The sequence below is a fragment of the Somniosus microcephalus genome, chromosome 6 (assembly GCF_052327205.1).
Source record: "Somniosus microcephalus isolate GS21.2 chromosome 6, FLI_Smic_1.0, whole genome shotgun sequence".
NCBI lineage: Eukaryota > Metazoa > Chordata > Chondrichthyes > Squaliformes > Somniosidae > Somniosus > Somniosus microcephalus.
Window position 1 is genome coordinate 264838257 of NC_140992.1, and position 24455 is coordinate 264862711.

A 24455-nucleotide genomic window follows, 5' to 3' on the forward strand; every position below is an offset into this window, starting at 1 on the left:
TCCAAATTTCTACAATAATGGTAATTGGGATTGAGCAGTAAAAGCCAATAAACCGATCTTTTCTGATTGAATGGGCTTTTGTGCAGAACATTAATAGTCTGGTAATCCAATTAAAGGCATGATAAGTAAATATAGTGGGGGAAGCTCTGATACACCACAGGGGCTAATGTGCAGTAAAATCCCCCAGTGTAAAAACTGTACAGAGATTTACTGTGATCATGTATCCAAAGCAGGCCTCTGTTTACACTTCAACTACAAATCCACCCTCTGGTATCAGTGTACTGCTTTACAGTGGTATCGGGAGTTTGGAGACACTTTACACTTAACAGGAGATGTTCACTGGTGCGGGAGGACAGAGCTTTGGGCAAAGGGATGCTGCTTTATCTCATTAATCTCCATACATACTGAATATAGGGTTAAATTATGAGGACAGGCGGCACAGACTCGGCTGATATTCCCTGGAGTATAGAAGATTAAGGGGTGATCTACTTGAGGTGTTTACGATGATTAAAGGATTTCATAGGGTAGAGAGAGAAACTATTTCCTCTGGTGGGGGGAGTCCAGAACAAGGGGACATAACCTTATTAGAGCTAGGCCGTTCAGGGGTGATGTCAGGAAGCACTTCTTCACACAAAGGGTAGTGGAAATCTGGAACATTCGCCCCCAAAAAAGCTGTTGAGGCTGGGGGGGGATTTCAAAACTGAGATTGATAGATTTTTGTTAGCCAAGGGTATTCAGGGTTACAGAAGCAAGGTGGGTAGATGGAGTTAAGATACAGATCAGCCATGATCTGATTGAATGGCGGAATTGAATGACCTACTCCTATTCCTATGTTCCTACATTGGTGCCCTGATCTTAGCTGGTTTTGATCACCTAGCGAGCAATTGGATTAGCTGAGATGGGGCTGGGGAGGGGTAGATTTCAACTTTAAAACCCATCCTGCCGCCATTACCAATGCTGGATGCCAGTAACCAGTAACCTACTGCCATTGCTTGCATTCAGCGTTGCTATGCCGATAATGACGGAAAAGGCTACATATGACATCATCACTCTGTCATCATGGCCAAACTGTAATTTATTTTTTTTATTCGTTCCTGGGATGTGGGCATCACTAGCTAGGCCAGCATTTATTGCCCATCCCTAATTGCCCTTGAGTTGCTGTGATGAAATAACGGTGTGTTCTGGCATTTGTATTGTTGTTGTTGTTGTTGTTGTTGTACTTGTTAATGTCTGGAATGTTCCACCGGTGTAACCACTAATGCTCCTCCCTAGCCTCGCCCCTCTTCTGGAATGTTCTACCAAGGGCTGGGTTGGTGATGAATGATGGTTACCCTGTGTTAACTTGATGCCATGTTCTTACTTAATAAAAGCCTTTAGTTTTAAGCTTTAACCTCATGGATTCAGGCAGTTATTTGGCACATCAGTTGCTCAGCCATTTCAGAGGGCAGTTAAGAGTCAACCACATTTCTGTTGGTCTGGAGTCACAAATAGGCGAAACCGGGTAAGGACAGCAGATTTCCTTCCCTAAAGGGTATTAGTGAACCAGATGGGTTTTTACGACAATCCACTAGTTTCATGGTCACCATTACTGATATTAACTTTTTATTCCAGATTTATTTAATTAACTGAATTTAAATTCCCCAGCTGCCGTGGTGGGATTTGAACTCATGTCTCATGGATCATTAGTCCAGGCCTCTGGATTACTAGTCTAGTAACGTAACTATGCCACTGTTTCCGCTAATTCAGCCCATATTTCACTGCAACTGATGCAGGATGTGAGTTCAAACAGGTGGATTGTTAATGGAAAATCTGGTCTGGCATTTTAAACAGAGGAGGAACCTTGCCATCCAGGAGCTGCCTTTAGAGGGCAACTTTTTAGGAAGCAGAAGTGCTTCATGCAGTTCTTTTGAGAATCTTCAGAGCTGCCTGTGTGGTATGTTGGAGATTCTGCAGAAGTACTGCTCTGACATCCATGCAGTAAGGAGAGACAGACTGGAAAACCAGCAAGTCCTTACAGAACCAGTTGCAAATCCAAGGACATCTGCAGGGAGCCTTCAAGGATAAAGATGCAAAGCATAGATACAGTGTCCTTCACAGGCACAGTGATTGCACCAACTGAGACATTGGGCAGGGTTTTCATTGGGCCATGGAGGCGGGATTGGAGGCGTGTGGGGGGTTAAAATCTCGAAATTGGGGGGCACAAACCCATCCCGCCCTCAACCTGCCTCCATGCCAGTTTCAAAGGAGGCGGATACCCGACCTGTGCTAGGAGCCGCCTCCCCGAGGCGGGAAGGGGTTTAGTGCCAATTAACTGCCTGTTAACAGGTAGTTAACAGCCAGTTTGTAGCTTAATCCCTATTTTTATTGCTGAAGTGCGGGACTCCCGACAGCTCCAAACCACACCAAGTTAGCGAGGCGGGCCGTCGGGCTGAAGGGCTTGGAGGGTTCGAGATGTCCGGTGTTCAGGTGAGTGATGGGTGCATGAGTGAAGAGGTAAGTGTGTTTGGTGTGTCTAAAGTGTTTAAAGAAGTTTTACTTACATGTACTTACCTTTACAGCCTTCCTTCCTTCAGGTCTTGGGAGTCCCTCATTTCACCGGCACAGAAAGCAGAATGGCTGCGAGCTGTCAAAAGTTGCAGCATTCAGCTTTCTGTTCCGGAGAGATCTCTAAATCATCCTGCGAGGAAGGAATTAACTTGGAGTACAGATTGTCAGTGTTTGACAGCTTCAACAGCTGTTAAACGCTGATATTTCATCTGTCAAAAGCTCTTGACAGATGAAATGTCAATCTGTGACATCACCTGTTGCCGGGTGGCCCTTAATTGGCCTGCTGAGCCCGCTGGGCGGGCTCAACAAGGTCAATCAAGTGAAAATCGCGTGGGTTGGCCACAACTCGATGGAGGCGGGACTACAACCCCGAAAGTTGTAGTCCCGCCTCCTACACGCCTCCTCAATGAAAATCCAGCCCATTGGATCCAATCTACTTAGGAGTGTGAAGCCCAAAATCAAGCTGATCTCCTGGCCTGGAGAGGCTAGAGAATCAGTCAGCAAGAGTCTCGATGATGGGCTTCAACACTCCTAAGATTCCCTGGAGTGGAACTATGAACCCACGACATTCTGACTTGCAGGCGAGAGTGTGCTATCAACTGAGCCATGGTTGACACCAGGGAGCCATGACCTTTGTTATATCTCTGTTCTGCCTCGGTTTGGCAGTTTCTCAATAGGGCCGTTACCCTGGGCTTCAATGGGTATACTTAGTCCCCTTGAAGATAGCCGTCCATTTTGCCAGCTTCTTCAAATAATAGTGGCACAGTGCAAAGCGAAGGCATTGTGGTTGTTGCCATGTTATCTCACATCAACTTACATTATTCTGTCCTGTCCCACCTGCACGTTAAAGGAAAAAATACTTTACTACTCATATATTCCAGGGGGTTGTTGTTAGGGGCACTGCTAGCCACATGTGTACCAATGAGTTTCTACAAGTTTAGAAAGTCTACCACCTGGAAAGGTGCTGTGCCCTCTTGTACTGTTGCCTCCTATCCATGGACACAGTGATCAAAGTGTTTCCCCTGGAAAACAAGACTCCTGTCAACTGTTTTATACATTGGCAGACTGAAGGCGGAGGGATAGAGTAAATGCTACCAGTGGTGGCTTGGAAAGATCTAGCTGCATAAGAATGCAATGCTGTGGTGACTGTTATGTTCATTAATAACTAGTCGTTTTTATTAAGAACAGCTAGCTTTTGCTAGACACTTTATTGAGCACATGTGGACTAGGTACAGTATCTGTAGAGGCCTCCATCTTGACTGCTGCCTTGTGGGTAGCCTGGTGCATCATGGGTAGCCCACTCGTATATACATACAGCACCACCTAGTGTACCATTCCAGAATGACAGGTTACTGATCATTACATCCCCCTTTCTTTGAGGTTAAACAACATCAGTATCAATCAATATCAATCAATAACAACATAAACATCTTCAACAGTCAATACATTTTCAATGTAGTTTGGTTTCTCTGAACAGACATTCCCTGACTTTTTTATCATGAATACCAAACACAATCTGGTCACGAATCATGGATGCTTTCAGCTCAGAGAAATTACATGTCTGTGCTTTCAGTTTCAGATCAGTCAAAAAGCTATCAAAAGTCTCATTTTGCTGCTGTGTCCGAGAACGGAAGATGTACCTCTCATAGGTTTCATTCTTTTTGGGAGAACAATGTGTATCAAACTTCTTTAGCACATCGTCTAATTTTTCTCTGTTCTCCTCTGGATTAAATACAAATGTATTAAATACCTCTATCGCCTGTGGGCCTGCAACCGTGAGCAGCAATGCTATTTTCCTTGCGTCTGGCTTCGTACCGTACCCGATGGCAGCAATGTAGCGTTCGAATTGTTGTTGAAAAATCTGCCAATTGTAGTCGATATTTACTGTGAGTTTCAAATGCTCTGGTGGCTTCAAAATCTCCATGTCACATTGCACAATATTCAGCAGATCTTACCAATCCTGGTACCATGTTATGTTCATTAATAACTAGTCGTTTTTATTAAGAACAGCTAGCTTTTGCTAGACACTTTATTGAGCACATGTGGACTAGGTACAGTATCTGTAGAGGCCTCCATCTTGACTGCTGCCTTGTGGGTAGCCTGGTGCATCGTGGGTAGCCCACTCTTATATACATACAGCACCACCTAGTATACCATTCCAGAATGACAGGTTACTGATCATTACAGTGACTTTCACAGCCACGGACAGCACTGTCCCAGAGGGAAATTTTATCTGGAGATTAGGCTCGAGGAGATGTCTTAACTCAATGACAGCCTTCCTCATGAAGCCTAGATGGCAAAGTCAGATTGCTTCAGACATTCCCCAAGTAAGTGTGCCCAAGTCTGAAGACTTGGGTTCCGGGACAAGGTCAATTGGGAACCAGATGAGAGGGGATCTCATTGAAACTTATAAAATTCTATCAGAACTAGACAGACTAGATGCAGGAAGGATGTTCCCGATGGCCGGGGAGTCCAGAACCAGGGGTCACAGTCTAAGGATAAGGGGTAAGCCATTTAGGACAGAGATGAGGAGGAATTTCTTCACCCAGAGAGTGGTGAACCTGTGGAATTCTCTACCACAGAAGGCAGTAGAGGCCAGTTCATTAAATATATTCAAGAAGGAGTTGGATATATTTCTTAAGGCTAAAGGGATCAAGGGATATGGGGAGAAAGCAGGGACAGGGTACTGAATTTGGATGATCAGCCATGATCGCATTGAATGGCGGAGCAGGCTCGAGGGGCCGAGTGGCCTACTCCTGCTCCTATCTTCTATGTTTCTATACCTGAGCCCCAATTGCACCTGTCTTCCTCTACGTGAAGTCCTCTTCTCCCTCCAAATCCATCACTGCTTAATGGAATTCCCGTGGTGAAGTGCAACTGTTATGAACTTAGCTTTAAAAAACAAAATGACCCCTACATACAAAGTTGATGGGTAGGAAAAGACCAGTTGGTCCATCAAGCCTAGCCCACACCGTGTTGGCCGGAGCATCATGACTAAGCACTTCTTCGCTCCCTCGCAGCCGTGTAATCTTCTGGGGGAGACAAAAAACCCAGGGCCAATAATAGAAAAAAAAACCTGGAAAATTCCTCTCCCAACCTCCCCTCAGGTGATCAAAACCAGTCCAGGAGATCACACAGACCAAGTGTAATCCATAAAGACACTTACCTTCTATATGATGTGATCTTTGCCCCAGATAAAATGAATTAAAAGATTGCTTGACGTAAAGGTGATAGAGATTTTACGGTGTTATCGGAGGCAGCGCATCAGCTGAAAGAGAGAGAGGAAAGTTATTCGGGCATCAGCCACTGATCTGCTTTCTCCTCTGAGAGCATTGGCCAATATGAAGAGCCAGGTTCGTCATGGAGCACTTTGAAAAATAAATTACACCCCCTGCGGTCGGTATCTATTATTCCGAATACAACACGCAAGAACTAGAAGCCCTGGGGTCTGGGACCCTGAATAGGTCTCAGAGAGCTACAGTTATAGCTTATGGTCAAAATAAGTAGCGCGCCGGCACATTTGTAGAATTAAAATCAATTTAATTGCTTCAATTATTAGAACAGGGTTTTGAAATCCTTTTCATTAGTGCTCTGCTTTGTGGACTGCCCCTGGGGTGTTCATTAAAGGTAACCTCGCTCGTGGTTTTTTTATATATTAAAAAGCAAACCTTTTTCAACGTTGGTATTCAACATTTACTTTTAAAAAACAAACAGATAACATTCCAAATCCATTGACCCGTGGACTGTTATGGGTCTGAATTCCAATCTCCCTGGGATGATCACTTTTTCATGCTTTCAGGTCAATCAAAAAGCAACACTAATATTACAACAATAAAAATGCTCCAACAGCAGGAAGAGCTTTATTACCTCAGTATTAATTCCACTCTACAAAAAATACATTTATAAGGCAATAAAAATAAATTGAAAACACTTGACTGTTTTTCTTTTCAGTCCCATTCTCTCTCTATTCCCACTGTCTTTCTCTTGTACTTTCAGTCAGTATGATTCCTCCGATTCTATTAGATTTGTTCCTTTACTTTCATTAAAGATGTCCCTGGTCCCATCATCCATTTGAGTGGTAGGTACAACATTGAATAAATTGGCCTTGGATTGGTTGAAGACCATTCTATAAATGCACCCAGGTCAATCTTGGATGCAATTTTCTTGAATAACTTATTGCATAGTTTACCGGCACGTATATATTAAAAAAAAATTAATTTGTTTTTTATGGGATGTGGACGTCGCTGGCAAGGCCAGCATTTATTGGCCACCCCTAGTTGCCCTTGAGAAGGTGGTGGTGAGCCGCCTTCTTGAGCCGCTGCAGTCCGTGCGGTGAAGATACTCCCACAGTGCTGTTAGGTAGGGAGTTCCAGGATTTTGACCCAGCAACGATGAAGGATCGGCGATATATTTCCAAGTCAGGATGATGTGTGACTTGGAGGGGAACTTGGAGGTGGTGGTGTTCCCATGTGTCTGCTGCCCTTGTCCTTCTAGGTGGAAGAGGTCGCGGGTTTGTTGCCGAAGAAGCCTTGGTGAGTTGCTGCAGTGCATCTTGCAGATGGTACACACATACAGCCACGGTATGCCGGTGGTGGAGGGAGTGAATGTTTAATGTGGTGGATGGGGTGCCAATCAAGCGGGCTGCTTTGTCCTGGATGGTGTTGAGCTTCTTGAGTATTGTTGGAGCTGCACTCATCCAGGCAAGTGGAGAGTATTCCATCACACTCCTTAATTGTGCCTTGTAGATGGTGGAAAGGCTTTGGGGAGTCAGGAGGTGAGACACTCGCTGCAGAATACCTAGCCTCTGACCTGCTCTTATTGCCACAGTATTTATGTGGCTGGTCCAGTTATGTTTCTGGTCAATGCTGACCCCCAGGATGTTGATGGTGGGGGATTCGGCAATGATAATGCCGTTGAATGTCAAAGGGCAGTGGTTAGAGTCTCGCTTGTTGGAGATAGTCATTGCCTGGCACATATCAGCCCAAGCCTGAAGGTCTTGTTGCATGTGGGCATGACCTGCTTCATTATCTGAGGAGTTGTGAATGGCACTGAACACTGTGCAGTCATCAGCGAACATCCCCATTTCTGACCTTACTTGTGCCTTGTAGATGGTGGAAAAGCTTTGGGGAGTCAGGAGGTGAGACACTCGCCGCCGAATACCTAGCCTCTGCCCTGCCCTTGTTGCCACAGTATTTATGTGGCTGGTCCAGTTAAGTTTCTGATCAATGGTGACCCCCAGGATTTTGATGGTGGGGTATTCGGTGATGGTAATGCCGTTGCATGTCAAGGGGCGGTGGTTAGACTCTCGCTTGTTTGAGAGAGTCATTGCCTGGCACTTCTGTGGCGCGAATGTTACCTGCCACTTATCAGTCCAATATATATTGGAATCTGTTTCCTAGTATTATTGTGAGGGGACAGTATTATACATTATGCCACATGAAATAAGTGTTAATCAGAACTGTTAACCACGACCAACCAACAACCTAGCAGATATTGTGGAAGTAAAATGGACAATAAATAGGTTAAATAATAGGAAACAAAGTATTGATCAATGGCTTCATTTTAAATTAGACAACTGTGACCTATGAGATCCCCAGGGATCAGTCTGGCACCTCTGATTTTAACAGTATTTGTAAATGATCTTGATCAAGATATTAAAATGTCTAAGAATCCAATTGATCCCAAGACTTGTGAGAAAGCAATGTGTTAAGAGGAGTGATAGGGGAGCAATAGATGAAATATTAATAGAAATGTTAAAGTGTGTTGTTTACATGAAATGTGCTTAGCAAAACTTTGTAAATACCCGGGAGCAGTTGAAATTTTTGTATTCACTAACTTTACTGAAGAAACTCGTATACAGTGATGTACCAGGGTTTGAGAGTATAATCTGAACTGATATTCGAGCGTAGTACTGAGGCAGTGCTGCATTGTCAAGAGGTGCCGCTCTCCAGGTAATACATTAAGCCAAGACATAGTCTGCCTGTTTTTAGTGAATGTTCAAGATCTCCTGGCATTATTCAAAGAAGAGCAAGGAGATTTAACTGTTCTTTGACCTCATTGCTGCTTGTGGGATGTAACTGGTGCAGAATGGCTGTCGTACTTAACCTTGAAAAATAGCTGTAATTTACTGCACTTTGAGATGTGATAAGACACCAGATAAATTATTCATTTATTTGTTTATAAAATTGAAATAAATGCAGCAACCAGGTTTAATAATGTAAGGCAACGCGTGCATCGATAACAAAAATAGCAAAAATGATTGTCGAATGGTGTTAAATAATCGTTAAATAAGGCGAGAACTGAAAGACATCTGGGTGCAATGGTTGAGCCGACACTGAGGTTGCCAATACTCTGTGTGGTAGCAGTTGTAAATGATGTGAAGTACAAGCAGATCCATAGAGATTCCAAGGCAGTGATACTGACACTCTGTAAAGCACTGCTGAAACCACACAAGGAGTATTGTGTCCACTTGTGGTCTCAGCACTTACGAGAAGACGTCGAGGCAGTGGAAAGGATTCAGATTAAAGGGGAGACGTGATCCAAGCTTTTAAACTAAATGGAGAGAATTGATGAGGTGTATGCAGGGAGAAAGTAAAGCCAGGGTAAGTGATCGAAAGGACATGATGAGAAAACTAAAGAAACCACAAACTAAAATGAACAAATAACTACTTCACGCTTGGCGTAATTGGCTTAGGGGGAAGCCAGCATGCATAGTAAATACTGACTCCGATGAGGCATTCAATATAGAACTGGATCAATGCTTAATTTAAAAGAAAGAACTTGCATTTCTATAGCGCCTTTCATGACCTCAGGACATCCCAAAGCGCTTTACAGCCAACGAAGTACTTTTGGAGTGTAGTCACTGTGGTAATGTGGAAAACGCGGCTGCCAATTTACGCGCAGCAAGCTCCCACAAATAGCAATGTGATAATGGCCATTTAATCTGTTATTTTTTAAGTGATATTGGTTGAGGGATAAATATTGGCCAGGTTACTGAGGAGAACTCCCCCGCTCTTCTTCGAAATAGTGCCCTGGGATATTTTATGTCCACCTGAGAGGGCAGAAGGGGGTCTCAGTTTAACATCTCATCCGAAAGACGGCACCTCTGACAGTGCAGCACTCCCTCAGCACTGCACTGGGGTACGTTAGCAGGCAAAAGGAGGGTGGGGGAATAAGATAGAAGCAGAGGCCTTGAAAAGGATCTGGATGACAAGATGGATCAAGTTGGCTTTTCTCCTTCCTATATTACAACATATTCTCCCTCACAATTTTCACACAAAGGGTGGAACACTCTCCCCAAAAAGGCTATGGTTGCTGGGTCAATTGAAATCTTCAAGACTGAGATTGACAGATTTTTGTTAGCTAAGGGTCTCAAGTGATATGGATCAAAGGAGGGCAAGTGGAGTAATGCGCAGATCAGCCATGATTTGATTCAATGGCGGAACAAATTCCAGGGGCTGAATGGCCTACTCCTGTTCCTATGTTCTCCCTTCCCCTCCTGCAGTCACTGACTCCTTGCTGGGGTACAGTTGTATGGGCACCATTCATCCTCCAGCACCTGCTTAAGCAGCCATAATTCACATGTGAACCTCAATAGGGAGTTCAACAGGCTTTTGTCCATGAGTAGAAGACTTCATGGCCAACCCTATTTCCTGACCTTATCTGGTTTCCATTCATGCACATTTCCCACAGGGATGGGATAGCTGGATAGCAAGCAGGAACAAGAACTCACCCCTCTCCACTGGCACTGAGGTCAATGACCATCTCCAACAAGGGAGAGCCTAAACACCTCCCCTTGACATTCAATGACAAAGTCTTTCCACCACCTACAAGTTCCCCTCCAAGTCAAACACCATCCTGACTTGAAAATATATCGCCGTTCCTTCATTGTCGCTGGGTCAAAATCCTGGAACTCCCTCCCTAACAGCACTGTGGGAGTACCAAGGAGGGGCCATGAAATAACACTGGCAAGCAAAATAAAGGAAAATCCGAAGATGTTTTATAAGTATATTAAGGGTAAGAGGATAACTAGGGAAAAAATAGGGCCCATTAGGGACAAAAGTGGCAATCTGTGTGTGGAGCCGGAAGATGTAGGAGGGGTTCTGAATGAATTTTTTGCGTCTGTTTTCACTATGGAGAAGGACGATGTAGACATAGAAATAGGGCGGGGGGACTGTGATATGCTCGAACATATTAACATCGAGCGGGGGGAGGTATTGGCGGTTTTAGCTGGCCTAAAAATGGATAAATCCCCAGGCCCGGATGAAATGTATCCCAGGCTGCTGTGGGAGGCAAAGGAGGAGATTGCGGGGGCTCTAACACATATATTCAGGACCTCTCTGGCCACAGGGGATGTGCCAGAGGACTGGAGAACCGCTAATGTAGTACCATTATTCAAGAAGGGTAGTAGGGAAAAACCGGGGAACTACAGGCCAGTGAGCCTAACATCAGTGGTAGGAAAATTATTGGAAAAAATCCTGAGGGACAAAATTTGTCTCCACTTGGAGAGGCAAGGATTAATCAGGGATAGTCAGCATGGCTTTGTCAAGGGAAGATCATGTCTGACTAATTTGATTGAATTTTTTGAGGGGGTGACTAGGTGTGTGGATGAGGGTAACACAGTGGATGTGGTATACATGGATTTCAGTAAGGCCTTCGATAAAGTCCCGCACAGGAGACTGGTCAAGAAGGTAAGAGCCCATGGAATCCAGGGTGCCTTGGCACATTGGATACAAAACTGGCTTAGTGGCAGAAGGCAGAGGGTGATGGTCGAAGGTTGTTTTTGTGACTGGAAGCCTGTGGCCAGTGGGGTACCACAGGGATCGGTGCTGGGTCCCTTGCTGTTTGTGGTCTACATTAATGACTTGGATATGAATGTAAAGGGTATGATCAGTAAGTTCGCGGATGATACAAAAATTGGTAGGGTGGTAAATAGCGAGGAGGGTAGCCTCAGTCTGCAGGACGATATAGATGGGTTGGTCAGATGGGCGGAACAGTGGCAAATGGAATTTAACCCGGAAAAGTGCGAGGTGATGCACTTTGGGGGGACTAACAAGGCAAAGGAATACACAATGAATGGAAAGACCCTAGGCAAGACGGAGGGTCAGAGGGATCTGGGTGTGCAAGTACACAGATCCCTGAAGGCGGCGGAACAGGTGGATAAGGTGGTAAAAAAGGCATATGGGATACTTGCCTTCATTAGCCGAGGCATTGAATATAAGAGCAAGGAGGTTATGATGGAGCTGTATAAAACACTGGTTAGGCCACAGCTGGAATATTGTGTGCAGTTCTGGTCGCCACACTACAGGAAGGATGTGATCGCGTTAGAGAGGGTGCAGAGGAGGTTCACCAGGATGTTACCAGGGCTGGAGCGCTTCAGCTATGAAGAGAGACTGGGCAGGTTGGGTTTGTTTTCCTTGGAGCTGAGGAGGCTGAGGGGGGACATGATTGAGGTGTACAAAATTATGAGGGGCATAGATAGGATGGATGCTGAGGAGCTTTTTCCCTTAGTAGAGGGGTCGATAACTAGGGGGCATAGATTCAAGGTAAAGGGCGGGAGGTTTAGAGGGGATTTGAGAAAGAACTTTTTCACCCAGAGGGTGGTTGGAGTCTGGAACTCACTGCCTGAAAGGGTTGTGGAGGCAGAAACCCTCACAACATTTAAGAAGCATTTGGATGTGCACTTGAAATGCCATAGCATACAAGGCTACGGGCCAAATGCTGGAATATGGGATTAGATTAGACAGGGCTTGATGGCCGGCGCGGACACGATGGGCCGAAGGGCCTCTATCCGTGCTGTATTACTCTATGACTCTATGACTCTATGACATGGACTGCAGTGGCTCAAGAAGGCGACCGCTCACCACCACCTTCTCAAGGGCATCTAGGGATGGGCAATAAATGCTGGCCTTACCAGTGATGCCCACATCCCGTGAATGAATTAAAAAAAAGCACGGACTGGGAATTGGCCTGTAGTTTTAGGTTTACCACAACATGTGACCGATCAAAATTCAAAAGAATACATGATGGGCCAATAAAAAGAAACCATTAGCTATCAGGAAGATTTGGAGGGAGTGAATGTTTTAGGTGGTGGACGGGGTGCCAATCAAGCGGGCTGCTTTGTCCTGGATGGTGCTGAGCGTCTTGAGTGTTGTTGGAGCTGCACTCGTCCAGGCAAGTGGAGAGTATTCCATCACACTCCTGACTTGTAGGTGGTGGAAAGGCTTTGTCATTGAATGTCAAGGGGAGGTGTTTGGACTCTCTCTTGTTGGATCAGGCAGCAATGGTCTAATAAAAAATGTACTAATTAAACATCTGGGCTGATAAAAATTCTGCACCCTTAAGTATTATCAGATGACTATAATCAAAATAAAACCTCAATTCATATCAAAACGGGTTGGGCTTGTTAGGTTCGCTTGTTCCTAAGAATTCAGGTAACATGTCTGTGATCTCCGAATAACCGTGCCCAGGAGATGAGGTCCCCACTGGCAGCGCAAACTAGGAAACCCACCGATTTATGTTCTTATTGCTGTGACTAACAAAAAGGATTTTAAAATGTTAATTGTAACACGTTGCATTTTGGAGTTGCAAAGTTTCCTCAGCAGAAGCCCTTTCTACATGAATATAGGCAGAGATTACTGTTGCCAGTATCAGCAGACTAATGTTTAGAATGTTCTTGTGACACTTAATGGAGGCCCTAACCTGCTTATTTTTAAATCATAGAATCATAGAAGTTTACGGCACAGAAGGAGGCCATTCGGCCCATCCTGCCTGTGTCCACCGAAAAAGAGCTATCCAGCCTAATCCCACTTTCCAGCACTTGGTCCGTAGCCCTGTAGGTTACGACACTTCAAGTGCATATCCAAGTATTTTTTAAATGTGATGAGGGTTTCTGCTTCTACCACCCTTTCAGGCAGTGAGTTCCAGACCCCCACCACCCTCTGGGTGAAAAAAATTCTCCTCAAATCCCCTCTAAACCTCCGACCAATTACTTTAAATCTATGCCCCCTGGTTATTGACCTCTCTGCTAAGGGAAATAGGTCCTTCCTATCCACTCTATCTAGGCCCCCTCATAATTTTATACACCTCAATTAAATCTCCCCTCAGCCTCCTTTGTTCCAAAGAAAACAACCCCAGCCTATTCCAATCTTTCCTCGTAGCTAAAATTCTCCAGTCCTGGCAATATCCTCCTCGTAAATCTGCTCTCTACCCTCTCCAGTGCAATCACATCTTTCCTGTAATAATGGAATAACACTTCTATGGACAAAGAGATGCCATTTGAACACATAAAACGTTCGCCCTCTAATATTGGCAGTGATTCTTTCCAGCTTTATATGTAACTGAGCTTACAGCCTTAAGCAGCGTGCCACCTCATAAGAAACTCTCCAACTCAGAAACACCTGTGCTTAAACAAAGTGGAACTTGGGTAAACGGTTATATCAAACTAAGTCTCATTCATCATCAGGCTCCTCTTGTTCCCTTCCTTGATGGATATGACAGATAAAAGCGTCACCTGTGGGATGACCTATATCCTCTTTGTACCTTAAGCTCGGTGCTGAGGAGACATCTGTGTACAGGCTAAAAGGGAGTGGTTTGAGAAAAGCACGACAATCAATACAGCCTGCTGATCGATACAGAACGCTAAAAGTAACTGTACATCTTGCACTGCCTCAGAGCCACAGTTGGAACATACCATTTCATCAGAAAAATGGATTGGAGTTCAAGGAGGGTCCTCGTTGTCCCCACACAGCAGGCTTTCTAACTGAGGCATCCCAGGGTCACTAATCTTTAAAATGAAATGGATAAGGCACCACAGGTCCTTGTCAGAAACAAATGCCATGCTCGTCCCTGCTGAAAGCTCTAAATACTTTATCTGTTGAAGCTTAAAACAAGCGCGGCTGAATGGAAAGTAAGTGATTGTCTGGCAGATCATTTATTTAACACAGGCAAAATTCAATAAAGGGGACAACATATAAGGGAGCAGAAGTAATGCAGCTGTGAGTCATTTATCATTGAGCGGAAAGTCATTGTTGTCCTTATCTCTTCTATGATATTCTAGTTCAGGTTGGTAATGAGTTATGGTGCTTTTTACATTTTAAAGTGTGTCTGCTCGACTTTACTTCGTGAGCAGGGGAGTGCAAGATTCCCTCTTAACAAAGAAGTGAGCTCACGTGCGTTCGGCATGGAGGCTGCAGCCGCCTCATTGGAAGTGCGCCTGGTGTAAGCGATTCCCTTGCAAAGGGGGATGGTGGGCGTAACAGTTCAGGAGCCCACGTGCAGCAATCTGACTGTGAGCTCGCCATGAGGTTATATTCCAGCTCGACAGGAGCTCTGGTTAGACGTATTCTTGGAGGTTTCATCACGTGACCTCCCGTCTCCTGCAGCCCCGCCCCCCCCACCCCCACCCCCCGCCCCCGCCATTGGTCTAGCAATGTGTCCGCCTTCACCGTGCACCGCCTACCCGCGGCCAATTGAGAAGCGGACAGGCTCTTCATTCCCCGACTGGATGAGCCTCAACTTCAGTCAAACAGCCTTTTTCCCCATCGCCAATGTATTTTTCTTTTGAACTAATAAGCAAATGTGTTCAAAGAATTTTTTTTTAAATGCATACAATTTTTATAATAAAAACAGAAAATGCTGGAAACACTCAGCAGGTCAGGCAGCATCTGTGGCGAGGGAAACAGAGTTAACGCTTCAGGTCAATGACCTATCGTCAGAACAGTTCTGGCCGATGAAGGGTCTTTGACCTGAAGCGGTAACTCTGTTTCTCTTTCCACAGATGCTGAGTGTTTCCAGCATTTACTGTTTGTATTTCAGATTTCCAGCATCTGCAGTATTTTGCTTTTGCACAAAATTTTTTTAACTGTCTTGATGATTTTTCTCCAGGATTGCTCACAGCGGTGCGCTGGGGATCGATCTTCAGCTCCTGGAGATTTCAGGGCAACCCTGGCGTGTTTGCAACCCTACTCGACAGACAGCGGGAATTCACCTACTTGGGTGACATTCTCAGCAACATCACTTGGTCAGTCCATTAGGGTCTTCACCCATTCGGGTCCAATTTTTAACCTGTTAATTGCTAAACTGAAAACTAATCACCAGAAGTCTTATTTTAAAAAACAGGAATCTAATTTTGCACTTCTGTGTGGAGGCATGAAAGTTAAGCCCCTCTGCATCTAGTTTGAGTTGCTGTCTTATACCGATCACTATTAAATCTGGCTCCCTTATTCTGGTGGTAGACTTGTACCACAACTAAACAACTTGCATTTATATAGTGCCATTAATATAGAAAAACATCCCAATGCGCTTCTCAAAGGTGTGAGGAAAAATGTTTGTGGAGCTAAAGAAGATATGAGGAGGGGGGGTCACCAGTAGATTGGACCAAGAGATGAGGTGGATTTTAAGGAGGGATTTACAAGGATAATACCAGAAATATGAGGGTATACCTCTCAGGAAAGGATGAACAGGCTGGGTCTCTTTTTTCTTGAAAAAAGAAGGCTGAGGGGTGACTTAATAAAGGTCTTTAATATTATGAAAGATTTTGATAGAGTGGATACAGAGAGAATGTTTCCACTTGTGGGGAAGAGCATAACTAGAGGCCATCAATATAAGATAGTCACCAAGAAATCCAATAGGGAATTCAGAAGAAACTTCTTTACCCAGAGAGTGGTGAGAATGTGGAACTCGCTACCACAGGGAGTGGTTGAGGCAAATAGTATAGATGCATTTAAGGGGAAGCTAGGCAAGCACATGAGGGAGAAGGGAATAGAGGGTTCCTTCCTTCTTCTTCTTCTTAGGCAGTCCCTCGGAACCGAGGATGACTTGCTTCCACATTAAAAATGAGCTCGCAGGTGACTGATGAGTCCAATGCGGGACCGACAGTCTCTGTCACAGGTGGGGCAGAGGGTGCTTGAAGGGGCGGGTGAGTGGGGTGCTTGGGTTGACGTGCGCTCCTTGCGCTGCCTGCGCTTGGCTTCCGCTTGCTCCCGGCGAAGAGACTCGAGGTGTTTGGATAGAGGGTTATGCTGATAGAGTTAGATGAGGTAAAATGGAGCGTAAACACCTGCATGGACTGGTTGGGCCGAATGGCCTGTTTCCGTGCTGTATAACCCATGTAATCCTGTGTAATCTTAAAGGAGGAGAGCGAGGTGGAAAGACGGGGACGTTTTAAGGAGTGAATTCCAGTGAGTGGGACTGAAGGCATGGCCACCAATGGGGACCGGCACACAAGTCTGGAGTCAAAGGAACGGGGAATTTGGGAAGGGTTGTAGTACCGGAGGAGGTCACAGAGATAGGAAGGAGTGAGGCCGCAGAGGGATGCTGTAACCAGTTTTTCATGGATCCATCAGTTTGCTGTGGGAATAAGGGATTTAGTAGCGTAAATGCTGGGAACTGACTCATGAATATTAATCTCCCGGAAATTGAAGAAAACCAGCACCAATATAAAAGCAGTTTTGTAGGAATTGCTAGATTCCTAACCAAAGGACTGAGATCAAGTCAGTCTGTCAACCAAACGAAGTTTAATACTGTTTTGCAGAAATGGCAATCAAAACGCAGGAGAACTAACTAACAGGTCTATGCTCAATGCTGGCTCCACGAGGACTGAGGGAAGATGCTCCTCAGCCTGACGTCATGACGTCATCACATTTCCCGCTGTTGGGAACGTCACGTGACCCATGTGATGATGTCATCGCGTTCGGTCTTAATCCTACAGAGACCGCGCTATTTATATGCAGTAAAACAAATACAGGTACAGATTCATTCTGTTACAGATAATTATGTACATCAATATAAGAGTCCCTTGGTGGCTCTGCCTCATGCGCACCCCCAGAATTGTCTTTAACAGTGAAAGTCAATCGAAGAGGAGGTCAGACAAGCCTGTTCGAACGACTCCTATATTCCCGGAGAGGAATTTGCTGAGCAGTGGATGGGCTGACAGGTGGAGCAATCCGGTCGGACGTAGTAGCGGCGGGCGGTCGACCACGACATGGTGGCTCTGCAGTTTCGACCGGCCAGTCGAGGTCCAAGTGCGTGGGCTTGAGGCGGTCAATTGAAATGTAGTCGGGTTTTCCGCCGATGTCAACCAAAAAACTCTTGTCGCTTGCCTCCAGTACTTGGAAGGGGCCCGTATAAGGAGGCTTGAGTGGACCGTGATGGGCATCATGGCGAACGAAGACAAAGTCAGCCTGCATTAACTCTGTTGGTATGTGAGAGGAAGGAAGGCCGTGGTGCGACGTTGGAATTGGCTTAAAGGAGTCGGCTGTTTCCCGGTGGGTGCTGAGTTGGTCGGCTGCGGACCACGGCTTAGTCAGCGATGGCAGGAAATCGCCTGGCACCCGGAGTGGTTGGCCATACACCAGCTCTGCAGAAGATGACCGCAGGTCTTCTTTAGGCGCCATGTGCAAACCAAGCATAACCAAGGAGATAAAAGCCCTGGCGACATCAGCGGAGGTAGTGGACGCCAAAGGAACCGCCTCTGGCCATCTTGTAGTGCGGCCGACCATGGTCAGGAGGTGGGTGAACCCTTGTGACGGCAGAAGCAGGCCAACGAGGTCTACGTGGACATGGTCAAAACGGCGATCCGGCACTTTGAAAGTGGCCAAGGGGGCTTTTACATGCCGTTGCACTTTAGATTTTTGACAAACAACGCAGGTGTTAGCCCAGTCGCGGACATCTTTACGCATTCCTCTCCAGACGAATTTAGATGCCAGTAATCTTTGAGACGCCTTCACGCCAGGATGCGAAAGTCCGTGTATGGCATGATTATCAAGCCATGTTGATGGAGGCGGTGAAAGAGGGTGCGCAACTGGCAGATATGTTCCTCTTTGGAAGAGCTGGCGATCAGGATATCATCAAGGTAGACAAATAAAAAGGTAAGGTCCCGCAGCACCGAATCCATCAGGCGCTGAAACGCCTGCGCCACATTCTTGAGCCCAAATGGCATCCAGAGGAACTCGAACAGGCCAAAGGGAGTAATGGCCACCATCTTTGGGATGTCTTGGGGGTGTACGGGCACTTGATGGTATCCACGTACGAGGCCGACCTTGGAGAATATTGACTTTCCCGACCAGAGCGGACCTGTGTGGGGAACAGCGAACGTGGCGGAGCTTATAACCGACGGCATCAGAGAGCAATGAGGCCCGACCAGAGCGGACCTGTGTGGGGAACAGCGAGCGCGGTGGAGCTTAAAACCGGCGGCATCAGCGAGGCCCAACCAGAGCGGAGCTGTGTGGGGAACAGCGAGCGCGGCGGAGCTTAAAATCAGCGGCATCAGCGAGCAGCGAGGCCCGACCAGAGTGGACCTGTGTGGGGAACAGCGAGCGCGGCGGAGCTTAAAACCGGCAGCATCAGTGAGCAGCGAGGCCCGACCAGAGCGGACTTGTGTGGGGAACAGTGAGCGCGGCGAAGCTTAAAACCAGCGGCATCAGCGAGCAGCGAGGCCCGACCAGAGTGGACCTGTGTGGAGAATAGCGAGCGCAGCGGAGCTTAAAACCGGCGGCATCAGTGAGCAGCGAGGCCCGACCAGAGCGGACCTGTGTGGGGAACAGCGAGCGCGGCGGAGCTTAGAACCGGCGGCATCAGCGAGCAGCGAGGCCCGACCAATTCAACAGCGGAGGAGAGAGGTAAAAAGTAATCAAAGTGTGATGTCACTAGGAAGCAGGTAAGTGATTGGTTGTTGAGTATTTCTCTCTTATTTTAAACTTTAACTCTGTGGTTTATAGTTACTAAGGTCTCTCTGGTGTAGCGGGGACTGTTGGTAAACCAGTTAACTGTAGTGTAATTAGTGGGATTGATTGATTTAATTTAAATTCAATTAATAAAAGGGTAAGTCATGGCAGGACAGCCAGGCCACGTGATATGCTCCTCCTGCGAAATGTGGGAAATCAGGGACACTTACTGTGTCCCTGACAACTACATGTGCAAGAAGTGCATCCAGCTGCAGCTACTGACAGACCGCATTGCGGCACTGGAGCTGCGATTGGATGCATACTGGAACGTTCACGATGCTCAGGACATCGTGAATAGCACGTTTATGGAGTTGGACACACCGCAGGTAGAGGTTGGACAGGAAGAAAGGGAACGGGTGACCAACAGGCAGAGTACTAGGTGCAGGCAGGTAGTGCAGGGTTCCCCTGTGGCCATCCCCCTCTCCAACAGATACACCACTTTGGGTACTGTTGGGGGGGATGGCTTATCAGAGGAAGGCAGCAGCAGCCAACTTCCTGGCACCAGGGGTGGCTCTGCTGCACAGAATGGGAGGAAAAAGAGGGGTAGAGCTATAGTAATAGGGGATTCTATTGTAAGGGGAATAGATAGGCGTTTCTGCGGCCGCAAACGAGACTCCAGGATGGTGTGTTGCCTCCCTGGTGCAAGGGTCAAGGATGTCTCCGAGCGGCTGCAGAACATCTTGGAAGGGGAGGGTGAACAGCCAGTTGTCATGGTGCATATAGGCACCAACGATTTTGGTAAAAAGCGGGATGAGGTCCTAAAAGCAGAATATAGGGAGTTAGGAGATAAATTAAAAAACAGGACCTCAAAGGTAGTAATCTCAGGATTGCTGCCAGTGCCACGTGCTAGTCAGAGTAGAAATAGAAGGATACTTCAGATGAATACGTGGCTAGAGGAATGGTGCCAGGGGGAGGGATTCAAGTTCCTGGGACATTGGAACTGGTTCTGGGGGAGGTGGGACCAGTTCAAACCGGACGGTTTGCACCTGGGCAGAGCTGGAACCAATGTCCTAGGGGGAGTGTTTGCTAGTGCTGTGGGGGAGGGTTTAAACTAAAATGGCAGGGGGTTGGGAACCTGAGCAGGGAGACAGAGGAAAGGGAAACAAGGATAAAAGCAAAAGATCGGAAGGAGAAAAACAAAAGTGGCAGTCAGAGAAATCAACGGTTTAAATCAAACGTGGCCACAGTAAATAATAATTCTAATAGGTCTAAGAGCGTTAAAAAAACAAGCCTGAAGGCTTTGTGTCTTAATGCGAGGAGCATTTGTAATAAGGTGGATGAATTGGCTGTGCAAATAGAGGTAAACGAATACGATTTGGTTGGGATTACGGAAACGTGGCTCAAGGATGGCCAAGACTGGGAACTCAACATCCAGGGGTATTCGATATTCAGGAAAGATAGGCAAAAAGGAAAGGGAGGTGGGGTAGCATTACTGGTTAAAGAAGGGATTAACACAATTGTAATGAAGGATATTAGCTTGGATGATGTGGAATCTGTATGGGTAGAATTGAAGAATACTAAGGGGAAAAAAACGTTAGTGGGAGTGGTATATAGACCTCCAAACAGTAAGGCGAAGGTTGGGGATGGCATTAAAAGGGAAATTAAAGAAGCGTGCAATAAGGGCACAGCAGTCATCATGGGTGACTTTAATCTACATATAGATTGGTCCAACCAAATTAGTAACAATACTGTGGAGGAGGAATTCCTGGAGTGTTTACGGGATGGTTTCCTGGACCAATATGTCGAGGAACCAACCAGAGATCAGGCCATCTTAGACTGGGTATTATGTAATGAGAAAGGATTAATTAGCAATCTTGTTGTGGGTCGGAGCGATCATAATATGATTGAATTCTTAATTAAGATGGAGAATGAAGTAGTTGACTCAGAGACTAGGGTCCTCAATTTAAATAAAGGAAACTACGATGGTCTGAGGAGTGAGTTGGGTAGGATTGATTGGGGAATGGCACTCAAAGGGTTGACGGTGGATAGGAAATGGCAAACATTCAAAGACCGAATGGATGAGCTACAGAATTTGTTCATCCCAGTTTGGCATAAAAATAAAACAAAAAAGGTGACTCAACCGTGGCTAACAAGGGAAATTAGGGATAGCATAAGATCCAAGGAGAGGACATATAAATTGGCCAGAAAAAGCAATAATCCTGAGGATTGGGAGCAGTTTAGGATACAACAAAGGAGGACAAAGGGATTAATTAAGAAAGGGAAAATAGAATATGAGAGTAAGCTTGCAGGGAACATAAAAACTGACTGTAAAAGCTTTTATAGATATGTGAAGAGAAAAAGATTGGTGAAGTCAAGCGTAGGTCCCTTGCAGTCAGAATCAGGGGAATTTATAATGGGGAACAAAGAAATGGCAGACCAACTAAATACATATTTTGGTTCTGTCTTCACAAAGTGGGACACAAATAACCTCCCAGAGATGCCGGGGAACATAGGGTCTGCTGAAAGGGTGGAATTGAAAGAAATCAGAATTTGTAGGGAAATGGTGTTAGGAAAATTGATGGGACAGAAGGCCGATGAATCCCCAGGGCCTGATAATCTACATCCCAGGGTACTTAAGGAAGTGGCCCTAGAAATAGTAGATGCATTGCTGGTCATCTTCCAGAACTCGATAGACTCTGGAACAGTACCCATGGATTGGAGGGTAGCTAATGTTACCCCACTATTCAAAAAAGGTGGCAGAGTAAAAGCAGGGAATTATAGACCGGTAAGCCTGACATCGGTAGTGGGGAAAATGCTAGAGTCCATTATAAAAGATGTAAAGCAGAGCACTTGGAAAGCAGTGACAGGATCAGACAAAGTCAACATGGATTTACAAAAGGTTAATCATGCTTGACTAATCTATTGGAATTTTTTGAGGATGTAACTGGTAAAATAGATAAGGGAGAACCAGTGGATGTGGTGTATTTGGACTTTCAGAAGGCTTTCGATAAGGTCCCGCATAAGAGATTAGCGTGCAAAATTAAGGCACATGGGATTGGGGGCAAGGTATTGACTTGGATAGAGAACTGGTTGGCGGACAGAAAGCAAAGAGTTGGAATAAACGGGTCATTTCCCGAGTGGCAGGCAGTGACTAGTGGGGTACCGCAAGGATCGGTCCTAGGACCCCAGCTGTTCACAATATATATTAATGATCTGGACGAGGGAATTGGATGTAATATCTCCAAATTTGCAGACGACACAAAGCTGGTTGGGAGGGTATGCTGTGAGGAGGATGTCGTGAAACTCCAGTATGATTTGGACAGGTTGGGTGATTGGGCAGAAACATGGCAAATGCACTATAATGTGGATAAATGTGAGGTTATCCACTTTGGTGGCAAAAACAGGAAGGCAGATTATTATTTGAATGGCAATAGATTGGGAGAAGGGGAAGTGCAAAGAGACCTGGGTGTTCTTGTGCACCAGTTGCTGAAGGTAAGCATGCAGGTGCAGCAGGTGGTTAAGAAGGCAAATGGTATGTTGGCCTTCGTAGCAAGAGGGTTCGAGTACAGGAACAAGGATGTCTTGCTATAGTTGTACAGGGCCTTGGTGAGACCGCACCTTGAGTATTGTGTGCAGTTTTGGTCGCCTTACCTGAGGAAGGACGTTCTTGCCATCGAAGGAGTGCAGCGAAGATTCACCAGGCTGATACCTGGGATGGCAGGAATGACGTATGAGGAGAGATTGTGTCGATTGGGCTTATACTCACTGGAGTTTAGAAGCTTGAGAGGGGATCTCATCGAAACCTATAAAATTCTGTCAGGCCTGGACAGACTAGATGCAGGAAGGATGTTTCTGATGGCTGGGGAGTCCAGAACCAGGGGTCATAGTCTAAGGGTAAGGGGTAAGCCATTTAGGACTGAAATGAGGAGGAATTTCTTCACCCAGAGAGTGGTGAACCTGTGGAATTTTCTGCCACAGAGGGCGGTGGAGGCCAGTTCATTAAATATATTCAAGAAAGAGTTGGATATATTTCTTAAGGCTAAAGGGATCAAGGGATATGGGGAGAAGGCAGGGACAGGGTACTGAATTTGGATGATCAGCCATGATCTCATTGAATGGCAGAGCAGGCTCGAAGGGCCGAATGGCCTACTCCTGCTCCTATCGTCTATGTTTCTATCTATGCGCGGAGAAATCCTGGATATGCGGTATTGGATACCGATCGGGTGTTGTGACGTCATTAAGATTTCGGTAGTCACCGCATGGCCGCCATCCGCCACCGGATTTCGGGATGATATGGAGAGGCGAGGACCAGGGACTATTCGACCGGCAAATAATCCCCAGCCGCTCCATTGCGGCAAACTCTGCCTTTGCGGCCGCGAGTTTGCTGGGTTCTAGGCGCCGAGCCCGTGTGTAAACGGGAGGACCGGTTGTAGCGATGTGATGCTCCACACCGTGTTTGGCAGTTGAGGAGGAGAAAGTGGGCTTGGTTAGTTCCGGGAATTCCCCGAGTAGGCGAGTGAATTCATTAGGCGCAGGCAAGGCGCAGGAGACCGCGTGCGACACAACTGCACTGCAGAAGCAAGGGATGGAGTTGAAAGTGGCCGCGTAAATCAGTCGACGATTTCTCACATCCACCAAAAGGCTGTTGGCGCATAAAAAATCTGCGCCAAGGATGGCTTGCGAGCTTTTGGCAGTGATAAAGTCCCATTGAAAATGCTGTCCGCCGAAACACACCTGGGCCCGCCGTTTACCAAAGGTACGGATGGCACCGCCGTTGGCGGCCTGGAGGGGAAAACCACGCCTCACCATCCGGATGTCGAGGACGGAGGCGGGAAGGATGCTACACTGCGCCCCTGTGTCGCATAAAAACCGTCGGCCCGAGATGGAATCGGTAATGTAAAGGAGCTCCTGGAATCGCCACCTGCCATCGCGGCCGTGGGACATCCCTCAGGCTCGGTCTTCCTTTCCCGTATTTGGTGCTGGCGTTTTTTCTTCGTTTGAGGCATGAAACTGCAGGGAGGCCGGCAGCATCTGGCTCTCACGCCGAAACGGGCATGGTAAAAACACAAGCCGGGCAATGGAGGCATCGGGGCGGCGTCCCCGAGGGAGGGGCACCACGTGGCGGCGCAGAATTGCTGCGTGGCCGCATAAATGGTGCCCGCTTCGGCGGCAAGCGCTACGCAATCCGTAGTATCCGATCTTGCGAGGGCTGCCTGTATCTGCTCGGGCAATTGACTCAAGAAC